The 22,776-nt window shown below is 44.2% G+C and overlaps 1 long non-coding RNA gene across 1 annotated transcript; it reads right to left on the reverse strand.

Moving 5' to 3' along the window:
* Positions 1-12,015: 12,015 nt before the first annotated feature.
* On the reverse strand, positions 12,016-13,436 carry LOC311148434. The gene is made up of 3 exons (XR_014614902.1): positions 13,251-13,436; positions 12,431-12,538; positions 12,016-12,156 (listed from the first exon to the last, which is right to left on the reverse strand). It is a non-coding gene; the product is annotated as an uncharacterized lncRNA (long non-coding RNA).
* Positions 13,437-22,776: the final 9,340 nt, after the last annotated feature.

Below are 22,776 nucleotides of genomic sequence, written 5' to 3' on the forward strand. Positions count from 1 at the left end.
TTATATCACGGCAACAGTAGTTATCAGTGTTCTAATCTAGACGTCTGATCTGCCACTAAATGTCCAATCAGGCTAAAGTCGTGCTTCAAATGGCCCCGCCCCTTTTGGGGCGATTTCAGTCAGGTTGAAAATCGCCCAGGGGTCTCTCATAGACTATCATGTAAAATCTTTTTTTTTCAAATATCAGAGCTTTCAATACAATCTCTATGGGTTTCTGAGGGCTTGCACTTACGCGCTTTCGTCATACGTAACATAACCATGAACGTAACTAAGAAAAGAGCGGGTAGCAGCGTCAATCAATTCACGTACTACTATCAACATGGCTAGCGTTCAGTGCAACTCGATTGTCTCTTTGAAAGAAGTTCACATCAAAGACCATTCAAAACGAGCTACTGGAGTGTATGCTAGCGGTCATGAGGGAACATATTGTGGAGGAGGTGAAGTCGGCGAACTTCGTAGCTATCCAAGCTGACGAGACCACGGACGAGACCACAGACACAGCTGGTGCTTGTGCTGAGGTACATAGATAGCAACCACAAAGTGCAGGAGCGCTTTTTTGAGTTCCTTCCCATCTCGGAATCAACCTCAGTCTCAATCGCCAGTGTGCTTTTGGAGAGACTGAACGGTCTTTTTGCCGACGACGTGAAAGTCAAACTGTGGTGCACTGGCACTGTACCAGGTTCTCATGAGCTACAACCTCCAGGAGACGTTCTCTGAGACTGTGACTCTGTTGAACATCCTCATAACTACTCCCATGACAACAGCTGAAGCTGAGAGATGTTTCTCAACTTTGACACGAGTTAAGACATTCCTGCGAAATTCAATGGGCCAGGAACGTCTGAATGCACTGGCCATGCTTTCCATGGAGAGGGAACTAGTCCTCAGCATGCCTGATTTCAATGAGAAAGTCATTGACCGCTTTGCTGCATTGAAAGAGAGAAGAGAACAGTTTCAGTACAAGTAATGTAGCCTCTCTCTCTCTTTGTCCCTCCCTGTCTGTCTCTTTAACACACACACGCCCAAATCAGTTCACAGTTGATGTTGTTTAAAATAGTTATTTTTCATTTTAAAAAAAGTAAAAAAAAAAAAAATATCTGTTCATGTTCATTTTTACAAATCTATACAATTGGCCAGAATATGGTTGTTCATATTTACAAATCTATACAATTGGCCAGAATATGGTTGTTCATTTTTACAAAGCCATACAGATAGCTGTGTTTACCTTTTCTATAAATTATTTTCAAATTCTGTTTTCAGGCAAAATGTCTATCACTGTTCATTTTCACAAATCTATACAAGAGGGCAGAATATGGAAGTCTATAAAAATGTCTTATTACCAATAACTTGCATCAATGTTTTCAGTAGCCTCTATCAAAAGCTCCTGCTTGCTTGTTGTGAATTATGCTCAGGTGCACATATTTCCAATTCAACCATGAGGCAAAAAATGTGGTAAAAGCTCTTGTTGATCCTGCAATCTGAACAAATACCAAGATGCTGTATTTTCAGCTGATATTTCATTTGTTTATGGAAATGCATATTGTTTATGCAGTGTTGAGGAATGTGAAAGAACACCCTTGATTATTTTTACTGTGATAACTTATTTTGCTTTTGTAAGCCAACACTTTTGAGATCAGTCAATAAATGCTTCTGGCATTGACTTATATGCTGCCCCTGTCTTCATGTTGTTGCTGGACATATATTTTTTAAAATGTGTGTAGGTCACCTAAATCATCAGAAAAATTGCCCCCCCTGAGAATTTTTTCAGGAGCCGCCACTGGTGGCCAGATAAATGCAGGGTGTGTGTATGTGTTTCAGAGGGTTAATGTACAGGTGGGTGTGTTGGTAGTAAGTGTTCTATAGAGGGACGATGTGTGTTTTCTTCTATGTGTGTCTGTCAGTGTGTTTACGCACTCTACCTAGTCTTCCTTTCAGACCCCTAAACACTTGTATGGCCACAGGGTGCATCCTGATGGCTTATTGGATTCCTTTTAGTGAGGGCCAGTAGCTAAACAAATAAAGGCAGCCATGTCTCTGTGTTATGACCTCCACCACTGTGGTCACAGCCGGCATGAAGTCAATTATACATTTACAGGATAAACATTTTAACTTCAAACATTAAACCAAGCAGAACTAGGTAGGACGGGGAATCATATACTGTACCTTGGGACTCTGGTCTAGTGGTGTTATCTCAGTGAATAGTGCAAGGTGTTGTAATATCAGAATCAATACACAAATATATGTGTATGTGCGTGCATGCATTCCTGCCTATCTGCCTGCGTTTGTGCGTGTGTGTACGTGCATGCATATGCCTGTGTGATTGAATGCTGGGTTTAGTGAACTTGTCGTTCCATCATCATGATGGCACTGACCTTCTCTCGACCAATGTGTTTTGGCTAATGCAGTTTTCAGAGACTGGAGAAATCAATTGCTCAGTCAGGACAGGAGGTGGGCTTGCACACTGTAGTCAGTTTACTGAGCACAGCCTATCCCCTCTTGATTTGATTTGATTTATTAGGATCCCCATTAGCTGACATCAATGGTGACAGCTAGTCTTACTGGGGTCCGACACATAACGAACAAGACATTACAGACAAAATACAATTGACATACATTTAGAAACATGAACATGTCGTGTGTGTGTGCATATATCAGTTACACATGCATGTCAGTACATACAGTCGTGGTCAAAAGTTTTGAGAATGACACAAATACTAATTTTCACAAAGTCTGCTGCCTCAGTTTTGATGATGGCAATTTGCATATACTCCAGAATGTCATGAAGAGCGATCAGATGAATTGCAATTAATTGCAAAGTCCCTCTTTGCCATGAAAATGAACTTAATCCCCAAAAAACATTTACACTGCATTTCAGCCCTGCCACAAAAGAACCAGCTGCCATCATTTACATTTTAGTCATTTAGCAGACGCTCTTATCCAGAGCGACTTACAGTTAGTGAATGCATACATGTTTTTTTGTGTTTTTTTCATACTGGCCCCCCGTGGGAAACGAACCCACATCGCTGCCGGCCAAACCCTCCCCTACCTTGGACGATACTGGACCAATTGTGCGCCGCCCATGGGTCTCCCGGTCGCGGCCGGCTGCGACAGAGCCTGGACCTCTAGTGGCACAGCTAGCACTGCGATGCAGTGCCTTAGACCACTGCGCCACTCGGGAGTATATGATCAGTCTCTGTACTGTATGTTGATGTCAGGCTGGTCTTTGTTGTGGAGAGTGCACTCATGTAGGACTAAGATGTTTCTCAGGTTAAAGATAGAGCTTGGCTGTAGCCTAAAACGATGTGCTGCAACTACTTCTCTCAGCTCATTATCCATGCATGTAGGCCACTGGAATATGCAGCTCTGGGGAGGCTGTACATTTGGTGACCGCAGGCATGACAGAGACAGAAAAGTGCAGTTTGACAGAAATTCTCAAAGTCATGGATAAAGCTCACTATTCTGTCACCCTTCAAGGTGATAAAACGACAAGATCACGCTCCAGAGTTATCTTACAAGGACTACATCATGATGTGTGAAAACATAATGTTCCTATCGTCCCTATTTAGGTTGACTTATTTCACCAATCTCCCTGTAATCTGTTGGAAACCCACCAGTAACACAGCACCTTCAGGCAGCTCAGATATGTGGTGATATGTGGGCTCTATTTTAAGCATGTGAATCAAAAATAATTAGGCCCTGAGATTGCGAGGCGTTATTAAAATGCTAAACAGTTGAATGGGTGGATAACAAGACAATCTAAACCTCATCAGGACATGGGAGGGAAGGACGGAGGGAGAAAATAGAACATGTCTGCTTTGTATTCACTGTGGGTGATTGTTATTTCATATATTACAGAATGTAATATGCCCATAGATCATTATTGACCAAATGAACTCAATGCTGATGTATTCACTCTCCCCTACCTGTAGTGGTTTGATATATTTTTGGTTTATTTATTATTTTTGGTGAATTCAAACACATATGCCTAACCTAAGCATGCTGCTTCACATATCAACAGTAGTGAACATTTGCTGCAGAAATATTAACTGTTTTTATTAATTGATCATAGTATAGCTTTTGCTATATTGAAATGTTCATTAGGCCTACTGGACGGATTTCTCCATAGAGGTGTCTGTTAGGGTGGAGATCAAATCTTCAGCAGAGTCATCCTTCACATCCTCATCAGTAGCGATCATGTCCTTAGTGCTCTCAGGGGTCAGTGCCATGTCAGGAGTGGAGTTCTGGGTGCTTGAGTCTGATGTGTGAACCTCTGTCATGGTCTCTGATGACTGGGTGGTCACCATGGAGATCTGTATCTGAGAGGTGGCAGTGGTCTGTGTGTCTGTGTTCATATCTGTTGTCTGTGTTTCTGTCTGCGCCTGTGTCGAAGTGTTGGTAGTGGATGGCTTTCTCTCTGTCCTAGTTGCCATAGACGAGGTGGTCAGAGGGACTCCAGGTAGCTGCCACTCCAGCGGGAGGATGGCCAGGTTCCTAGCCAGGGAGAACTGGGAGAGGGAGCTCTACCCGGAGGAAGAGGGGGGTTAGGTTGAGGTCAGAGGGGAAACTGCCTGGATGTGTGAATCTCTGTCTGTCCGTATAGTAAGTCAGGTTTCAGTAACTTACGTGGGCACGTGGTAGAGTCGGAGAGTCAGGTCTTATGTATATTTCCTCCACATAGGTCTTCACTTGCCGGGGTGTCCTTTGATTTGCCTGCATAAGACAATTGCAATACCCAATGATAAAACATTATGGGAAAGATCTTTTGCTCACGATAAAATATGATACAGCATGTTTGCTTGTCTCACAGAGATCGGTCTTTGTCCCAAATGAGTTCCCTTGTCTGTTTCTGGTGTTGTACTTCTGTGTTCGTGGTCTTGAGATGATTTCAATAGCTGGACTTCAGTCCAGTCTTTCTCCCTCCCTACCTTTCCATTACTCTTGTCCTTGACCTTTTTGGTTGTAACATCTCCTCCAGACCAGTCTGAGCCTGTTTAGACATTTTGATTTTGAAGACACATCTTTCCAAGTGGAGCAATATCATTCTATATCTAATCAACAGACAACCCATAATACTCACCAGTATCAGATGCAGTATCTTCGTCCTGGTCCTTTTTACTCTGTCTGTACTGAGAGGCACGAGTTTTCTTCAGCTTGACTTTCCCTCCACAGCAGAAGAGAGTGAACAGCTGCAGGGCCGCCACAGCTGGATAGATGCTCTGCTTCTTCTCTTTCTGCTTGGTCTCCTTTGCTTTCTCCACAGGGGAGACCTCAGGGTCACAATCAGTACATCAGTTAGAAATCTACTGATATTTCAAACTACAATATCAATAGCCAATGAGCTCTAGTGTGTTTCCATGGCAAAATGTTACCCAATAATAACTAGGGTTAGTGCTATCCGAGATCCTTGAGACATCCCTACCCTAAACCCTAACCTTACCTCTACCCTTACCCTAACCATTTCAATTTCAACTTCAATGGGGGTAAGGTCAGAGTTGGGACGTTCCATGGATTCCGTTAAGACTTTTTAACTAGTAGGGCCTACCCCATCCGAAGGGGCATTGTGACATTATCACATTTGTCAAGCAGTATCAAATTCAACACAATATACTGTGTTTTCCTTATTGTGGTCATTATCAATTATCAAATGCATTGGCAAATCCTCATTGATAAGCAGGTTTGGATGTCTTACCGAGTTAGATCTTTGTTTATTGTCTTTTTCTGTTTCCAGTGTCGTTCTGCGTTTGTGGTCCTGAGATTTACATTTTAGTCATTTAGCAGACGCTCTTATCCAGAGCGACTTACAGTTAGTGAATACATATATTATAAAAAAAATTATACTGGCCCCACGTGGGAATCGAACCCACAACCCTGGCGTTGCAAACGCCATGCTCTATCAACTGAGCTACATCCCTGCCGGCCATTCCCTCCCCTACCCTGGACGACGCTGGGCCAATTGTGCGCCGCCCATGAGTCTCCCGGTCGCGGCCGGCTGCGACAGAGCCTGGATTCAAACCAGGATCTCTAGTGGCACAGTTAGCACTGCGATGCAGTGCCTTAGACCACTGCGCCACTCAGGAGATTTCTGAACTTCAATCCAAACTTTCTCTCTCCGAACCTTTCCTTTACTCTTGTCCTTGATCCTTTTCACATCACCTGCAGAATAGTCAGAGCCTGTAAGTGAAACATTTCCAAGACACATTATGTTTTTTTTCCAAGTGAAGCCTAAATAATTGTACTATGTAGCAGCACTAGTCAATATACACCTCCTCACACTCACCAGTATCAGAGTCACTATTGTTGTTCGTATCGTGTATCGTTGTTGCCTTTCTCCCCTCACCACTCTGGGAGGGATCAAATGGTGTCTTCTTCATCCTGACGCAGCTCAGCAGTGTACACAGCTGAAGAAAGGTCAGGGCTGGAGGGATGCTCTTCTCCTTGGGTTTCTTTTTATGTTTATGGGTCTCCTTTCGTTGCTCCCAAGGAGAGACCAGAATGACAGGGTCACTAAGTGTCTGACCCATAACACGCTAGGGTAGTGTACTGCTGTAATCAATCAAATCAGTTATAGGTTGAGAGATGTAGCTAACACGCTCTACCTGAGCTTGTCTAACAATTTTAATGTGGTCTGGGATTATGTTAGAAGTGTGTTTCCGTGGCAACATGTTACCTCATAATGTTCCCTAGTGCTCCATCCCTGGTAAAGTGGCATTGTGACATCATCAAGTTATTTACTCATCCACATATCCACCCAGAACACTGGAGCAGCCTATTACTATAGACCTAGTCTGCCTATATGTCTGTATGTCTGTCTGTCTGTACAGATGTAGGATCTTAATTTGATCACTCTTTTGTTGCTGAGATTTGTACTGCAGAGCAAGAAATGCAAACTTGTATTGTATTACAAAAGGCTTCTAAAGTTTGTAATTTCCATTTTAAAATGTCAGACTTGATTTGCCCAAACAGAAAATGTATCAACCCCTACAAAAAATGTCCATTCATTATAATCCACATCATAATTCACATTTCCTGTTGCTGCAGAATTATTTTCCTGCTGTAGCAAACTGGCTCAAATTAAGATCCTACATCTGTATGTCTGTCTCTCTCTCTTTCCTTCTCTCTCCATCTCTCTCTCTGCCTGTACTCATATTCAACCTCTGCCTTCACCCTATTGCAGCACTTTGTTTTCTCATCTATTGCCTGCCTGCATCATGTTGCAAGGAGAGGGTGGCTGAGCACAGGTCAATCACTCCACATTGAGAATGATTATACAGTTGATTATCAAGTGCCACACTCAACATATTACTACTGTTGGCAATCAGAATACATACTTGTTGTAGTCCAAGAGTCTACTCAGTGAATACATGCAGGCCAGTGGGCAAGAGTCATGGCAACACATCTATATTCACACCTCCTCTATGTCTGCACTATTAAAAGCAGATCGCCGCCACATGTAGCATAAGAGATAGGAAGCCTCCCTGGCTCAGCGCCTGTTAGTGTCAGATTTGAAGAGCTACATGTCAGCCTGATAATTACTCTGTGTCATCCACTGAGGCAATTAGTGATAAAAGCTCACACAACGTGATAGGCTAACACCTCTGTAGGTACCTGGATGGATCACAGTAGCTTATCCACTTCACTCAGACCACTAATGATAGGTTTGCAGGTATGCACGCACGCACAAACATAAACACACACCACATGCACTCACTCACACACACACACACATACACACACACACACACACACAGGCACACACGTCACACTCACACACTCCTATTGTCATACAGTAATGGTTGGTGTAGGTGGACTGCGGGACCATGGGTCGTAGGTGTTAACCAGATGAGAGGCGACTGCAGGACCATGGGTCGTAGGTGTTAACCAGACGAGAGGCGACTGCAGGACCATGGGTCGTGGTTGTTAACCAGACGAGAGGCGACTGCAGGACCATGGGTCATGGTTGTTAACCAGACGAGAGGCGACTGCAGGACCATGGGTCGTGGTTGTTAACCAGACAAGAGGCGACGGCAGGACCATGGGTCGTGGTTGTTAACCAGACGAGAGGCGACTATAGGACCATGGGTCATGGTTGTTAACCAGACAAGAGGCGACGGCAGGACCATGGGTCGTGGTTGTTAACCAGACAAGAGGCGACGGCAGGCTGGCTGTCATAAAGGCGCTCAGAGAGACCTGTGACACTGCGCATACTAATGTCAACTGAATTATTCATCTGTAGCGCGGCAACATCCAACAGCAGCGCAGCTAGCTAACGGCCTGGTTTATATCAGTCAGGGATGAGAGGCCTTATCTACATCACAGCAACTCTAACCAACGGCCTAAGTGATGCTATATGCTAGACAGAGGAGAAAAGAGGGATCATAGACAACAGAAAATAAACAGACTGCAGCTAGCTGAATGTAATGGGGAGCAGAGGCTTTTTCTATAGTGCAGTAGCAACAGTATATGTCTGTTGAGAGCACTAGTGGTAGGGGTGATTTACACTCTCTCTTTATGATGGTCCATGTCAATGCCCTGCTTAGCATTGATATAACGATACAGAAAAAAGCATGGAAGAAAATTACATTTACATTGGCCTCCCTAGCTGGGATGAGATAACAAAGATATCATCACTGTGTGGCTGGTACTCTAATTTATTGATGTTGTGTGAGGAAGAAAGTGGTGCTCTCTCCATATGACATATAGCACACACACACACACACACACATACACACACACACACACAAACACACACACAGAAAGACAGTTTATCTGTCCATGTCGTCTGGTGGTCGACTCCATAGAGATCCTATTAAATTACAAAAGGGTCTATGTCATAATCCCTCACAGTTATAGAAGGGGGTGATAAAGGCAGCTATTTTCGTCAGGAGAAATCCAAACCAGTCTAATTGGAATGAATGGCAGTAGAGGCATCGGTGATGCATTTCCTGTTTTTACTTCTGCAAGAAAATAAAAGAAAGGTATGATAAATATCAGAAGTTGTGTAATAGAAATATTGTAACCCCAAAATATTGACGTATAATTATAAATACAGTTTATACAGGTTTATACACATTTTCGGTCTAAATAGCCTCTAAAATATGTGTAAACAGACCGTAAATGTCAACATTTGTATTTTCTTAGAAAGCTGTGAGTGTTATTATATTATACAATATCAGTACTTGTTGCATTTAAAACTTGTCTAAATCCTATCATCAACTGATTTCAGCAAGTGTATGCTGTGGATTGACTGCATTGTTTAAATGGAATATTGGCATATTGGCACAATTTGAAAAATGTATGGAATCATGCCTCTAAAACTGGCTGGCTATAGCTAGCAAACATACAATGCAGATAATCTCCAAATTCATTGTTTTACACAATATCTTATCACAGCACTGCAAACCATGTTTGACCAAGTCCCTGACCAAAATGGCTGATGCTTTAGACCATCATAAGAAGGTTCATATCCCTTCTAGTATTCTAATTCCTAATTCTATTTCCAAAGCATCCTGTAGGCTTCATAGAAATGGGAAATTGCCCTGCTTATAGTGAACGTTGCATCATCACCATCATCTAAATGGTGTCACGCCTCATCTTCTAAAGTGTCCCATATGTAGGGAGAGAATGTATAGGCTGATGACCAGTGGTGAAAGAAGTACCCCGTTGTCATACTTGAGTAAAAGTAAAGATACCTTAATAGAAAATGACTCAAGTAAAAGTGAAAGTTACACAGTAAAATACTACTTGAGTAAAATTCTAAAAGTATTTGGTTTAAATATACTTAAGTACCAAAAGTAAATGTAATTGCTAAAATATACTTAAGTATTAAAAGTAAAAGTATAAATCATTTAAGCAAACCAGACCATTTTCTAGTTTTGTATTTTATTTACGGATAGCCAGGTGCACACTCCAACACAGATATAATTTACAAACAAAGCATGTATGTTTAGTGAGTCTGCCAGATCAGAGGCTGTAGGAATGACTAAGGATGTTCTCTAGATACTGTAAGTGAGTGAATTGGACCGTTTTCCTGTCCTGCTAAGCACTCAAAATGTAATGAGTTGTCACGCCCTGGCTCTGGGGACTCTTAAATGTTGAGCCAGGGTGTGGACTTGTTATGTTTAGTTTTCTATGGGTTTTGTTCTACATCGTTTATTTCTATGTTGGCCAGGGTGGTTCCCAATCAGAGACAGCTGTAGCTCGTTGTCTCTGATTGGGGACCATACTTAGGCAGCCTGTGTTCACTAGTTCATTGTGGGATCTTGTTCCGTATGGTTTGTTGTATTACCTAGGACTTCACGTATCGTTTTGTTGTTTTTGTTCTTGTTGTGTACACTTAATAAAGTATGTACGCCTATCACGCTGCGCCTTGGTCCGCTTCTCATAACGATTGTGACAGAAGATCCCACCAAGAGAGGACCAAGCAGCGTGCCAAACAGGAGAAGTTGGCGATGTCCCAGGTGGGCGAATGGTGGTCTTGGGAGGACATATTCGCGGGCAGAGGGCCATGGGCAAAAATAAATGCCCAGGCAGGAGAGGAGAAACGGCGCCAACCGTGCCGACGACGGACACGCGAGAGGCAACCCCAAGTAATTTTTTTGGGGGGGCACACGGCGTGGATGACGGGGCTGCTGGAGGCAGCTAGAGGGCGCATCGGCGATCTAGGAGAGGAGGCCACCAGGTTTGGGGGGCTGGAAGGATGGTTGGCGGAGCCTAGAGGTAGAGCAGAGCCAACTCCCCGTACTCAGGCTAGGCAGCGTGAGACTGGGCAGGCTCCGGGTTATGCGGAGCCACGTACTGTGCCGCGAGTGTTCCGGCACAGTCCTGTACGTCCTGTGCGAGCACCACGCACGTGTCGTGCTAAGGTGGGCATGTAGCCAGGACGGAGTGTGCCGGCTCAACGCTCGTGGCCTCCAGTACCCCTCCTCGGTCCCGGATATCCTGCGCCAGTGCCACGTGCTGTAGCGCCAGTACGAGTGCACAGCCCTGTACGTCCTGTGCTGATGCCTCACACACAGGGTGTGGAGATAGGCATTCAGCCAGGACGGGTTGTGTCAGCTCTCCGCTCCAGACCTCTAGTCCGTCTCCACAGTCCAGCCCGGCCTGTTCCTGTCCCTCACACCAAGCCTGTGGTGCGCGTCGCCAGCCCGGTCCGGCCCATTCCTGCTCCCCGTACCAAGCCTGTGGTGCGCGTCGCCAGCACGGTCCGGCCTGTTCCTGTCCCTCGCACCAAGCCTGTGGTGCGCGTCGCCAGCCCGCTCCGTTCCTGCTCCCCGTACCAAGCCTGTGGTGCGCGTCGCCAGCCCGATCCGGCCCGTTTCTGTCCCTTGCACCAAGCCTGTGGTGCACGTCGCCAGCCCGGTCCGGCCTGTTCCTGTCCCTCGCACCAAGCCTTTGGTGCGCGTCGCCAGCCCGCTCCGTTCCTGCTCCCCGTACCAAGCCTGTGGTGCGCGTCGCCAGCACGGTCCGGCCTGTTCCTGTCCCTCGCACCAAGCCTGTGGTGCGCGTCGCCAGCCCGGTCCGGCCTGTTCCTATCCCTCGCCCCAAGCCTGTGGTGCGCGTCGCCAGCCCGCTCCGTTCCTGCTCCCCGTACCAAGCCTGTGGTGCGCGTCGCCAGCCCGATCCGCCCGTTCCTGCTCCCCGCACCAAGCCAGTGGTGCGCGTCGCCAGCCCGGTCCAGCCCGTTCCTGCTCCCCTTCACACATTCTTCATTAAAATTCAGTACAAGTTCCTCAACAGATGGATTGACAGATTAGCCATATTGCTAATTGAACTATACGGAAATCAAGTTTTCCTGTTATCGTGCCATGTATGAAGGCTATGTAGAAGCTCATCCAATCACAATCGCCTGCAGAGTTTCGGGTATAAGTATTATTTCTGCACAGTAAAGAAACGCAGGGAGAGTTGGGTCCTGTGTGGCTCAGGTGGTAGATGCCAGGGTTGGATTCCCATGGGGGACCAGTACAAACAAGAAAATAAAAAAGGTATGGAAATGTATGCTCTGGATAAGAACTTCTGTTAATTGACTAAAATGTAAATGTAATATGAGAGTTCAAAGTGTTTTCCAGAAAGGTGGTTACCATGTTTTATTGAATGCTACCTGTTGCTCTTCAACAATTGCCAAGCTTTTCCCATACCAACTGTTAATTGAAGGGCCTTGTTCTGTGAAGGTGCAGAAATGACAGACAATAGAACAGGTGACTACTATGACACAGAACTTTCCAGTTTACGGTCAAAACAGATGAGTCTGTACTATCAATCAACTGTGTTACAATGAACAACTCCACAACACAAGTCTTTCTCCATGTGCATCTCCAGTATGCAAGGGATTTCCCTGTCTGTGTACAATAACAATAACCAGATTCCTCTATACAGATGCAGTACAGATATATAAGCAGGGAAAAGCATGAAAGTGAAACCTCAAAAAGTCTCTAACCTTTTTCAGCCAGGCAACATGCTTATAGAAATCTATGTTATACTCCATTCTGTTGGCCCATTGTAGCTTTGACTATTTTCTTCCTCAAACTCTACACTGTAACTTATCCTAGAGAGAGAGAGAGAGAGAGAGAGAGAGAGAGAGAGAGAGAGAGAGAGAGAGAGAGAGAGAGAGAAAGAGAAAGAGAAAGAGAGAGAGAGAGAGAGAGAGAGAGAGAGAGAGAGAGAGAGAGAGAGAGAGAGAGAAGAGCTCAGAAACTTAACAGAGCTTCTGAAAGAAAGATACTTTATCACTGTTAATCCCCTTGAATCCTTCTATCTGCTTCTTCCTCCTCTTCCCCTCCTACTCTCTCTCTTGCTGCAGAGAGACTGTAGTGGGGACCCTATGGTTTGCTGTGTCTAGGTCGGACCCTGGCTGTGTGGTTTGGAGCCCAGACAGAGGCAGGCTGAGAAGTGGCTAGTCTCTAATATCAGACTGCAGCACTACGACTCAGACCACGCCAGCTGGCTCCTCTCCCTCCCTTTCTTCTCCTCCCCTCTCTCTCTCTCTCTCTCTCTTTTATTCTCTGTCTCTCTCTCTCTCTCTCTCTCTCTCTCTTGCTTTCTGTCTGTCTCTCTCTTTTTATCCCTCTCCGTCTCCTACACAAACACTATCACTTTGTTATTTTTGTCTCTATTCCACCCCATAATCCCCCCCCCCCCCCTTCTGAAAGATGGTTCATATGCTCAATAGAACCCAGTAACAAGGTTTCCTGAATAAATACACCACACTAGCCAGTTTAGTGTGTGAAGTGAGTTTAGGCTGTGTTGAAGCTACTCACCCCTCCCTTCTCCAGCCAATCTAACAGGGTGTGTGCTGTGTCCATGGGGACCTGTCTGCTCATGGACTCATGCTCCTCCTGGTCCACCTGGCCCTCCAGGGCTACCCTGAGATCCTCTACCAGCTGCAGCACCCTGATGTTGGGGTTAATGGCTGAGGTGAGGGCAAAGGTGGGGGCAGAGTTCGAACCCTGGGAGTGGTAACCTTGGGCCCCAAACTTCAAGAAGGCCTCGCAGAACCCTCCTGCCAATAAAATGAAATAATTTAGATTCAAGTTATGGTTAGGGCAAAGATCATAGGGGTGATACAGCCATCAGAGCCTTAAAACTAGCTATCCCAGAGTCTAACAATCCATTTTGACTTGTTTTGATTTTCTGAAATCAGATTACTATAAACTGTTTGCTGTTGACTATATTGTATGTGACTGCTCCACAAACAGGCGGTTAGGATTGCTGAGTGAAAGTATTATGTGCTGATGAATATATCATGCCAGTTTGAATTTCCAATGTGAGTCACCTGAATACATCAACATAATGTGTGAAATAATTGAAAACATCCAACTGCTACCTAGCATAACCACTGGAGGGCACCCTCCCACTACAACGCTAGCTTCAACAGTGCCTGAACGCTGTCAGCTTTGAAAACTCAAGTGTTCCCTATAGGGATATTGTAGGGACATTGCATGGTGTGTTGACTGCTTCTCTGAGTAAAGGCAGTGTGTCAAAGTGCTGTGCTCTGATGGTCTTTTAAATATTGCACTAGTCTGCACAGATATATATTCATGATCTCATGTCACCTTAGCTGTAGGCCTATTACAGGAATTGTTAGCATTATTAGCAATATGTTAGCCTGTATGACCATCTCTATGGGTGATGTCATGGTTTTCTCTGTCTTGCAGTGTACTGGGGGTCATTAGCACTATGCTATCTCTATTATTAGAGCCGTTTGTCTTGTGCCCCTTACAGGAACCCCAACAGAGTCATCTGATATCCTGCTATGGTTATGACAAACAGTGGTGACTGAAATGTATCACCCCTGTAAGAAAACATGGAGAGCTGAACAATATGGAAAGAGAGCTAGTTATAGAGTGTGGTGGACAACTACAGACAAGGATGTTGTATTTGTCTTTCTTGCTAGCACTGATTTTGCTGATATCTGCTTTATTGAGGAACGTTTTTTTCATTCTATGACATTGATATGTGGTTGTTTTATCGACCTTAGTTGAATGCACTGACTGTAAATTGCTCTGGATAAGAGTGTCTGCTAAATGACCAAAATGGAAATGTAATATAAATGATAGAGTATACATGGAATAGACCAGGTGGGGGAAGAAGAGAGGCAGCGTAAAAGACTAGCAGAATGGTTGATGTACAGTAGCCTACTGACAAGGACCATCTATTCAAAACCTGCTGAGTTTCCCCAAGTAAATCTGCTCTAGTTGGAACAAGCTTAATCCCAGTATCTCAAACTTCAAGATCCTAAGAGGAACTTTCCTTTCATCATTTCAACTAAAATCCAAAGTACACAATTTATTTTGATTATGCTTAGAAAGAACTGAACAAAATGTAACATTCCTACTCTAAGTTAATATATTTAAATCTCAATGAAACCTTCAAGACATTACCAAATACCAGTCTAAAGAGAGCAGTAATTGCAAGCCGGGTTGTCTTTGAGGAGGTCTTAATAAAATAGAAGCTTACCAGCGATAATGTCATCCATTTGCTCCAAGGCTGCCTCCAGCATGTGGCTGGCATCTGACGCCATGGCAACGGGCTACTTCATACACTGTTACTCACCGGATCACCATGCACCGATAGGAGAAATTGAAATAGAGAAAGCGAGAGAGAGGGAGAGGGATGGAGGGAGTGATAGTAGAGCCGGAGAGAGAGACAGAGAGGAGCAGAAGGGAGGGGAGTAAGAGATGGGGACAGTTTTCAATCATGTCAGACAGATTATAATCAGCATTCAGTTGACTGGAGCTTCAGGGAGTTCTCTTTGCCTCTTAGATCTATTTACAGCAAAACAACAACAGCTGCCCCAGCCCTTTTTCCCATATACATATCCTCCTTTTGGCTTTAAATGTTCCTCTCATTTTGCGGGCGGAGTTCTTGCCATTGTCAGCAGTCCTATCCACTTGGGATGGGAGCGCAACCTTGGCATTGTTTGTGTTTGTGTTTTTCTTCAAGTACTCCATTTGTCTTCCCTTTATTTCTTTAAGATGTTCTCGTTAACTTCATTCACAGGTTCGGAAGGTAACTGAACTAAATGACTATCGCCCCGTAGCACTCACTTCTGTCATCATGAAGTGCTTTGAAAGGCTAGTTAAGGACCATATCACCTCCACCTTACCCGACACCTGAGACCCACTACAATCTGCATACCGCCCCAACAGATCCACAGATGACGCAATCACCATAGCACTGTACACTGCCTATCACTGCCTGGTACAACAACTGCACCGTCCGCAACCGCAGGGCTCTCCAGAGCAGGGGCGGTGTGTTCATTAGGGCGATATGGGCGACGCACTGCCAAACGGGAAAAGGAAGGGATTTTTTTTCTAATCAATTATATCACGGCAACAGTAGTTATCAGTGTTCTAATCTAGATGTCTGATCTGCCACTAAATGTCCAATCAGGCTAAAGTCGTGCTTCAAATGGCCCCGCCCCTTTTGGGGCGATTTCAGTCAGGTTGAAAATCGCCCAGGGGTCTCTCATAGACTATCATGTAAAATCTTTTTTTTTCAAATATCAGAGCTTTCAATACAATCTCTATGGGTTTCTGAGGGCTTGCACTTACGCGCTTTCGTCATACGTAACATAACCATGAACGTAACTAAGAAAAGAGCGGGTAGCAGCGTCAATCAATTCACGTACTACTATCAACATGGCTAGCGTTCAGTGCAACTCGATTGTCTCGTTGAAAGAAGTTCACATCAAAGACCATTCAAAACGAGCTACTGGAGTGTATGCTAGCGGTCATGAGGGAACATATTGTGGAGGAGGTGAAGTCGGCGAACTTCGTAGCTATCCAAGCTGACGAGACCACGGACGTTTCTACACAGACACAGCTGGTGCTTGTGCTGAGGTACATAGATAGCAACCACAAAGTGCAGGAGCGCTTTTTTGAGTTCCTTCCCATCTCGGAATCAACCTCAGTCTCAATCGCCAGTGTGCTTTTGGAGAGACTGAACGGTCTTTTTGCCGACGACGTGAAAGTCAAACTGTGGTGCACTGGCACTGTACCAGGTTCTCATGAGCTACAACCTCCAGGAGACGTTCTCTGAGACTGTGACTCTGTTGAACATCCTCATAACTACTCCCATGACAACAGCTGAAGCTGAGAGATGTTTCTCAACTTTGACACGAGTGAAGACATTCCTGCGAAATTCAATGGGCCAGGAACGTCTGAATGCACTGGCCATGCTTTCCATGGAGAGGGAACTAGTCCTCAGCATGCCTGATTTCAATGAGAAAGTCATTGACCGCTTTGCTGCATTGAAAGAGAGAAGAGAACAGTTTCAGTACAAGTAATGTAGCCTCTCTCTCTCTTTGTCCCTCCCTGTCTGTCTCTTTAACACTCACACGCCCAAATCAGTTCACAGTTGATGTTGTTTAAAATAGTTATTTTTCATTTTAAAAAAAGTAAAAAAAAAAAAAAAATCTGTTCATGTTCATTTTTACAAATCTATACAATTGGCCAGAATATGGTTGTTCATATTTACAAATCTATACAATTGGCCAGAATATGGTTGTTCATTTTAACAAAGCCATACAGATAGCTGTGTTTACCTTTTCTAGAAATTATTTTCAAATTCTGTTTTCAGGCAAAATGTCTATCACTGTTCATTTTCACAAATCTATACAAGAGGGCAGAATATGGAAGTCTATAAAAATGTCTTATTACCAATAACTTGCATCAATGTTTTCAGTAGCCTCTATCAAAAGCTCCTGCTTGCTTGTTGTGAATTATGCTCAGGTGCACATATTTCCAATTCAACCATGAGGCAAAAAATGTGGTAAAAGCTCTTGTTGATCCTGCAATCTGAACAAATACCAAGATGCTGTATTTTCAGCTGATATTTCATTTGTTTATGGAAATGCATATTGTTTATGCAGTGTTGAGGAATGTGAAAGAACACCCTTGATTATTTTTACTGTGATAACTTATTTTGCTTTTGTAAGCCAACACTTTTGAGATCAGTCAATAAATGCTTCTGGCATTGACTTATATGCTGCCCCTGTCTTCATGTTGTTGCTGGACATATCTTTTTTAAAATGTGTGTAGGTCACCTAAATCATCAGAAAAATTGCCCCCCTTGAGAATTTTTTCAGGAGCCGCCACTGGTGGCCAGATAAATGCAGGGTGTGTGTATGTGTTTCAGAGGGTTAATGTACAGGTGGGTGTGTTGGTAGTAAGTGTTCTATAGAGGGACGATGTGTGTTTTCTTCTATGTGTGTCTGTCAGTGTGTTTACGCACTCTACCTAGTCTTCCTTTCAGACCCCTAAACACTTGTATGGCCACAGGGTGCATCCTGATGGCTTATTGGATTCCTTTTAGTGAGGGCCAGTAGCTAAACAAATAAAGGCAGCCATGTCTCTGTGTTATGACCTCCACCACTGTGGTCACAGCCGGCATGAAGTCAATTATACATTTACAGGATAAACATTTTAACTTCAAACATTAAACCAAGCAGAACTAGGTAGGACGGGGAATCATATACTGTACCTTGGGACTCTGGTCTAGTGGTGTTATCTCAGTGAATAGTGCAAGGTGTTGTAATATCAGAATCAATACACAAATATATGTGTATGTGCGTGCATGCATTCCTGCCTATCTGCCTGCGTTTGTGCGTGTGTGTACGTGCATGCATATGCCTGTGTGATTGAATGCTGGGTTTAGTGAACTTGTCGTTCCATCATCATGATGGCACTGACCTTCTCTCGACCAATGTGTTTTGGCTAATGCAGTTTTCAGAGACTGGAGAAATCAATTGCTCAGTCAGGACAGGAGGTGGGCTTGCACACTGTAGTCAGTTTACTGAGCACAGCCTATCCCCTCTTGATTTGATTTGATTTATTAGGATCCCCATTAGCTGACATCAATGGTGACAGCTAGTCTTACTGGGGTCCGACACATAACGAACAAGACATTACAGACAAAATACAATTGACATACATTTAGAAACATGAACATGTCGTGTGTGTGTGCATATATCAGTTACACATACATGTCAGTACATACAGTCGTGGTCAAAAGTTTTGAGAATGACAAAAATACTAATTTTCACAAAGTCTGCTGCCTCAGTTTTGATGATGGCAATTTGCATATACTCCAGAATGTCATGAAGAGCGATCAGATGAATTGCAATTAATTGCAAAGTCCCTCTTTGCCATGAAAATGAACTTAATCCCCAAAAAACATTTACACTGCATTTCAGCCCTGCCACAAAAGAACCAGCTGCCATCATTTACATTTTAGTCATTTAGCAGACGCTCTTATCCAGAGCGACTTACAGTTAGTGAATGCATACATGTTTTTTTGTGTTTTTTTCATACTGGCCCCCCGTGGGAAACGAACCCACATCGCTGCCGGCCAAACCCTCCCCTACCTTGGACGATACTGGACCAATTGTGCGCCGCCCATGTTTCTCCCGGTCGCGGCCGGCTGCGACAGAGCCTGGACCTCTAGTGGCACAGCTAGCACTGCGATGCAGTGCCTTAGACCACTGCGCCACTCGGGAGTATATGATCAGTCTCTGTACTGTATGTTGATGTCAGGCTGGTCTTTGTTGTGGAGAGTGCACTCATGTAGGACTAAGATGTTTCTCAGGTTAAAGATAGAGCTTGGCTGTAGCCTAAAACGATGTGCTGCAACTACTTCTCTCAGCTCATTATCCATGCATGTAGGCCACTGGAATATGCAGCTCTGGGGAGGCTGTACATTTGGTGACCGCAGGCATGACAGAGACAGAAAAGTGCAGTTTGACAGAAATTCTCAAAGTCATGGATAAAGCTCACTATTCTGTCACCCTTCAAGGTGATAAAACGACAAGATCACGCTCCAGAGTTATCTTACAAGGACTACATCATGATGTGTGAAAACATAATGTTCCTATCGTCCCTATTTAGGTTGACTTATTTCACCAATCTCCCTGTAATCTGTTGGAAACCCACCAGTAACACAGCACCTTCAGGCAGCTCAGATATGTGGTGATATGTGGGCTCTATTTTAAGCATGTGAATCAAAAATAATTAGGCCCTGAGATTGCGAGGCGTTATTAAAATGCTAAACAGTTGAATGGGTGGATAACAAGACAATCTAAACCTCATCAGGACATGGGAGGGAAGGACGGAGGGAGAAAATAGAACATGTCTGCTTTGTATTCACTGTGGGTGATTGTTATTTCATATATTACAGAATGTAATATGCCCATAGAACATTATTGACCAAATGAACTCAATGCTGATGTATTCACTCTCCCCTACCTGTAGTGGTTTGATATATTTTTGGTTTATTTATAATTTTTGGTGAATTCAAACACATATGCCTAACCTAAGCATGCTGCTTCACATATCAACAGTAGTGAACATTTGCTGCAGAAATATTAACTGTTTTTATTAATTGATCATAGTATAGCTTTTGCTATATTGAAATGTTCATTAGGCCTACTGGACGGATTTCTCCATAGAGGTGTCTGTTAGGGTGGAGATCAAATCTTCAGCAGAGTCATCCTTCACATCCTCATCAGTAGCGATCATGTCCTTAGTGCTCTCAGGGGTCAGTGCCATGTCAGGAGTGGAGTTTTGGGTGCTTGAGTCTGATGTGTGAACCTCTGTCATGGTCTCTGATGACTGGGTGGTCACCATGGAGATATGTATCTGAGAGGTGGCAGTGGTCTGTGTGTCTGTGTTCATATCTGTTGTCTGTGTTTCTGTCTGCGCCTGTGTCGAAGTGTTGGTAGTGGATGGCTTTCTCTCTGTCCTAGTTGCCATAGACGAGGTGGTCAGAGGGACTCCAGGTAGCTGCCACTCCAGCGGGAGGATGGCCAGGTTCCTAGCCAGGGAGAACTGGGAGAGGGAGCTCTACCCGGAGGAAGAGGGGGGTTAGGTTGAGGTCAGAGGGGAAACTGCCTGGATGTGTGAATCTCTGTCTGTCCGTATAGTAAGTCAGGTTTCAGTAACTTACGTGGGCACGTGGTAGAGTCGGAGAGTCAGGTCTTATGTATATTTCCTCCACATAGGTCTTCACTTGCCGGGGTGTCCTTTGATTTGCCTGCATAAGACAATTGCAATACCCAATGATAAAACATTATGGGAAAGATATTTTGCTCACGATAAAATATGATACAGCATGTTTGCTTGTCTCACAGAGTTCGGTCTTTGTCCCAAATGAGTTCCCTTGTCTGTTTCTGGTGTTGTACTTCTGTGTTCGTGGTCTTGAGATGATTTCAATAGCTGGACTTCAGTCCAGTCTTTCTCCCTCCCTACCTTTCCATTACTCTTGTCCTTGACCTTTTTGGTTGTAACATCTCCTCCAGACCAGTCTGAGCCTGTTTAGACATTTTGATTTTGAAGACACATCTTTCCAAGTGGAGCAATATCATTCTATATCTAATCAACAGACAACCCATAATACTCACCAGTATCAGATGCAGTATCTTCGTCCTGGTCCTTTTTACTCTGTCTGTACTGAGAGGCACGAGTTTTCTTCAGCTTGACTTTCCCTCCACAGCAGAAGAGAGTGAACAGCTGCAGGGCCGCCACAGCTGGATAGATGCTCTGCTTCTTCTCTTTCTGCTTGGTCTCCTTTGCTTTCTCCACAGGGGAGACCTCAGGGTCACAATCAGTACATCAGTTAGAAATCTACTGATATTTCAAACTACAATATCAATAGCCAATGAGCTCTAGTGTGTTTCCATGGCAAAATGTTACCCAATAATAACTAGGGTTAGTGCTATCCGAGATCCTTGAGACATCCCTACCCTAAACCCTAACCTTACCTCTACCCTTACCCTAACCATTTCAATTTCAACTTCAATGGGGGTAAGGTCAGAGTTGGGACGTTCCATGGATTCCGTTAAGACTTTTTAACTAGTAGGGCCTACCCCATCCGAAGGGGCATTGTGACATTATCACATTTGTCAAGCAGTATCAAATTCAACACAATATACTGTGTTTTCCTTATTGTGGTCATTATCAATTATCAAATGCATTGGCAAATCCTCATTGATAAGCAGGTTTGGATGTCTTACCGAGTTAGATCTTTGTTTATTGTCTTTTTCTGTTTCCAGTGTCGTTCTGCGTTTGTGGTCCTGAGATTTACATTTTAGTCATTTAGCAGACGCTCTTATCCAGAGCGACTTACAGTTAGTGAATACATATATTATAAAAAAAATTATACTGGCCCCACGTGGGAATCGAACCCACAACCCTGGCGTTGCAAACGCCATGCTCTATCAACTGAGCTACATCCCTGCCGGCCATTCCCTCCCCTACCCTGGACGACGCTGGGCCAATTGTGCGCCGCCCATGAGTCTCCCGGTCGCGGCCGGCTGCGACAGAGCCTGGATTCGAACCAGGATCTCTAGTGGCACAGTTAGCACTGCGATGCAGTGCCTTAGACCACTGCGCCACTCAGGAGATTTCTGAACTTCAATCCAAACTTTCTCTCTCCGAACCTTTCCTTTACTCTTGTCCTTGATCCTTTTCACATCACCTGCAGAATAGTCAGAGCCTGTAAGTGAAACATTTCCAAGACACATTATGTTTTTTTTTCCAAGTGAAGCCTAAATAATTGTACTATGTAGCAGCACTAGTCAATATACACCTCCTCACACTCACCAGTATCAGAGTCACTATTGTTGTTCGTATCGTGTATCGTTGTTGCCTTTCTCCCCTCACCACTCTGGGAGGGATCAAATGGTGTCTTCTTCATCCTGACGCAGCTCAGCAGTGTACACAGCTGAAGAAAGGTCAGGGCTGGAGGGATGCTCTTCTCCTTGGGTTTCTTTTTATGTTTATGGGTCTCCTTTCGTTGCTCCCAAGGAGAGACCAGAGTGACAGGGTCACTAAGTGTCTGACCCATAACACGCTAGGGTAGTGTACTGCTGTAATCAATCAAATCAGTTATAGGTTGAGAGATGTAGCTAACACGCTCTACCTGAGCTTGTCTAACAATTTTAATGTGGTCTGGGATTATGTTAGAAGTGTGTTTCCGTGGCAACATGTTACCTCATAATGTTCCCTAGCGCTCCATCCCTGGTAAAGTGGCATTGTGACATCATCAAGTTATTTACTCATCCACATATCCACCCAGAACACTGGAGCAGCCTATTACTATAGACCTAGTCTGCCTATATGTCTGTATGTCTGTCTGTCTGTACAGATGTAGGATCTTAATTTGATCACTCTTTTGTTGCTGAGATTTGTACTGCAGAGCAAGAAATGCAAACTTGTATTGTATTACAAAAGGCTTCTAAAGTTTGTAATTTCCATTTTAAAATGTCAGACTTGATTTGCCCAAACA

Source organism: Coregonus lavaretus, assembly GCF_964263955.1.
Source record: "Coregonus lavaretus genome assembly, chromosome: 21".
Taxonomy (NCBI): Eukaryota; Metazoa; Chordata; class Actinopteri; order Salmoniformes; family Salmonidae; genus Coregonus; species Coregonus lavaretus.